Genomic DNA, 3,730 nt, shown 5'->3' with positions numbered 1-3,730 from the left:
ACAGAGAGAGAGACAGAGAGAGACAGAGAGACAGAGACAGAGAGAGACAGAGAGACAGAGACAGAGACAGAGAGAGACAGAGAGACAGAGACAGAGAGAGACAGAGAGACAGAGACAGAGACAGAGAGAGACAGAGACAGAGAGAGAGACAGAGAGAGAGACAGAGAGACAGAGAGAGAATTTCTCTCAGCGAGCATCTGGAGGCTGGGCTACTACTTCTGGATTGAGAATTGAGAAGAGAAATAAGAACTGAGAACTGACACAGAACTTGGACTCATGGTGACAAAACTGTGGTGGCAAAACTCGAACTTGTGGTGGCAGAACTTCTGAGAACCAGGCTGAGGAGCTACTGACTTCTTCTAGGAGCTGCCAAAGACTGAGGAAGCATGACTGTGGTGCTGATACTTTGAACATTGACTTTGTTAATGTGCATGAATGTTATTGTGGCTTTGTTAAGCCTTGTCTTCCTAGGAACAGAGACTGGGAGAGATTTGAGGTGGACTGGACACTGTGAGCTTCAATATGGAGCAGGAACTGCATGGAGAGCTGGACAAGAAACTGAGAGCTGTCTGCCTTTGAACTCAGGTGTCGGTTAGATTTGGGTGGGATCTGGGACCATAGAAGAGGAACCATGGAAGCTGATAGCTTGCCTTGAGTCAAGATGAAAAGACCTCTCCATGGGTAACTGAGAAGTAACTGATGAAATTGTCTGAGTAGTGACTAATGAAATAGGGTACTGAGTAGTGACTGATGAAATTGTAATTTAGTTGTGGCTTAGGGGTGGATCGCTTTTGTACTTTCCACTACCCCTTAAGAAGGTAGGCACTACTGCTGAGTAGTGACTGTTGAAATTGCAACTTAATTGCACCCCATGGCAAGCTTCCTTAAGGATGATTAAATGATTGAGTTACTAAATTATTGTACTTTGTTTAAAACTATGTGACCACTTTGGTGAAAACTATGTGGCCATTTTAGTGATAAGTTGTTGAGTTGTAACATGGTGAATGCTGTATTTTGATTTTCTGTGATAAATTGTAATATTGTGAATGCTATACTTTGATTTTCTTTGAATGTTCTGTCAGTTTGTTACTGAGTAAATAGAGAGTTCACTATACTGTGTAATAAGAATCTTAAAAGCTGTTCACAGCAGCAGTCCTCTGGAAAGCTGCTCATGCTTGGCTTTACAATTGGCCATGTCCAAAATATATGGCAGGCTGCACCCCAAGGTCATCAGCCCTCTCAGGAGATGGGCAATGTGTTTTATGACAGGCTCTTTGGAAGCATGGTTACCTATTGCATTGATCAGAATTTTAAGTCTTGAAATTATTTTTTATAACTTGGAATATACTTTTTATTTTCTTATCCCTACACTAAAATGTAAGTTTCTTGAGGGCAGGACTTGCTTTGCTTTTGTCTATATCCCCAGAATCTAGCATTGGGCATAAAGATACTTAATATTTGTTGAACTGAATCAAATGAGGGAAATATTAATCCTTGTATGTTTTGCCCTGGTCAGACCACATCTAGAGTTCAGTTTGGGGCATCACATTTTGAGTAGGTCATTAATAATCTGGAGAGTGTACAGAGGAAGGTTGAGGGGCTACAGACCATGCCAGAAGAAGACTCTTTGAAGGAAGAGGGAATGTTTCACCTGAAGCAGAGAAGACTCAATGTGAGAGTAGAAGTAAGGGTAGAGAACAAGGCCATTATAGTGATGTAAAGGATGGTCATGAGGAAAAGGAATTAATCTGTTTTTTCTTGGCTGCACTGGGTAAAATGAGGAACAATAGAGAGAAATATCAGAGAGCAGATTTTGGTTTGATGTGGGGATAACCTTCCCAACAATTAGGGCTTTCCAAAACTAGAATAGGCTGCTATGGGAAGCAGTGGGTTTCCCTTTACTAAAAGTCTTCAAGCAGAGATTGAATAGCCCCTTGCTTGGTCAGGTAGGGGTGGAGCTAGCTGATTTATGAGATTCCAATTATGAGGTTTGAAAATTCTGATGTTGTCTAGAGGGACAAGAAGGGAAAGGAAGGAAGTCTAGGGCACACCCTTTGAGAACACTAACACTGAGTCCTCAGGAGTGATTAATGAGAATTCAGGAAAGGAGACAGAGAATGTGGGGTCAGAAAGGTAGGAGGAGAGGGAGGCAAAATGATTCAGTGGAAAGAACCCTGGATTTGGAATCCAAGGACCTTCATTCAAATCTTGACTTTAATACTTACTACCTGTGTGACCCTGGTTAAGTCACTGAACTTCCATGGGGCTCAGGGTTCTTATCTATACATGAGTTTGTTGTTATCCTTCATTCCCAAAGAGGACGAAAATAACATCACTATGTTGGGGGTCAATATACAATATACCCGACTATGGCTGATCAGACCAATACAAACTCAGAAGGCTCAGCCACAGGTCAGGCACAAATAGTCCACATGAACATTTGGAGTGGAGATATCTCTAAATTTGTGCATCTAGCATTTCTTTTGAGCCCCTGCAATTCTGCTTTGCTCACAGAGCACATCACCTTCTTTGATGTGGGTACACCAGGCTGGATGGCTCTGTTCCAGTGTCTCCCATGTCTCACAATCGTTTCCAAAGTTCTTCAGAGAGACCTTGGGAATGTCCCTGTATCTCTTCTTCTGCTCTTCATGTGAGCTCTTGCTTTATGTGAGTTCTCCCTAAAATAGTCTTTTACACAAATATACATTTGTGATTAAACAACCTCTCGGGTCTTTTCTAGCTCTAAAACTATTTTTCTCTGAATGTAATGTCTCTGAAATAGAGGGAAAAGAGAGTATCCATTGCAAGAAACTGGTCGACATAATCAGAACTTTTATGAAGTCAGGGAGGAAATAATGCCCTAGCTCCAAACCCAATTCTGATGCTCACTTTTTTTGTGACTTTGAGCAAATTATGTAACCTCCCTAAACTTCAATTTCTTCATCTATAAAATGACAGAACTAAAATAGCTGGTTACCTACCTCTAAGTCTCCAAGCCTTTAGAAGACTGAAAAAGATCATTGAGAGAAATTATTTTACGATTATATTAATAGCCATTTATTAATTAGGATCTAGGCTTTTTGTATTCTCATTTAGGGTTTAGACCCTATAGAAGGTCAGACAGTCTCTGAAGGATATGACTTATTGATGAGATTACTCCAAGTCTTCAGGAAACATTCTCCTCAATCCGGGGGCAGAACCTACCAAACCGGGATGGGGGGGGGGGGGTGGAACATAAACAGAATCCATTCTGGGCGAGTTTTTGCCCCAAGGAGAACATTCCTGTCCTCGAGATCCTTCATTAGAATTTAGAGTGACCCAGCTCATGAAGGGGAAAATCAGCCACAGTGGTAGGAGGTGAAGATGGATTATCCTGTCCAGATTGCTGGAGGTAGCTGAGTCTAATGATCAAGTCATGTTCTTGGCAGAAGAAGCTGAAGGCTCCTAGCCTATCTTCTTATTAAATGTCCACCAATCATGGTTGATTTTCACCTGTCAGGGGCACTCCCTTTTCCTAAAGTATATTCAGCCTCTCCATGGTTTTGTCTTTGTTTGCCAAGATTAATTACTGGTGATCGATTTATTGATTATTAATTAGACTAATTAATAAATTGATTATTAATTACCCAGAAACTCTGTATCTTGGGTTTTTCATTCGTGTCACACTACTGATGATTAGAAAATTATAAGGGGGGAGAGAAAGAGAGAGAGAGAGAGAGAGAGAGAAGTT

Source organism: Petaurus breviceps, unplaced genomic scaffold (assembly GCF_028583685.1).
Source record: "Petaurus breviceps papuanus isolate PSGF00001 unplaced genomic scaffold, PetGlider_PUasm1.0 91041, whole genome shotgun sequence".
Lineage (NCBI taxonomy): Eukaryota > Metazoa > Chordata > Mammalia > Diprotodontia > Petauridae > Petaurus > Petaurus breviceps.
The sequence above is the reverse complement of the archived record's forward strand: the minus strand, read 5'-3'. Positions refer to the sequence as shown.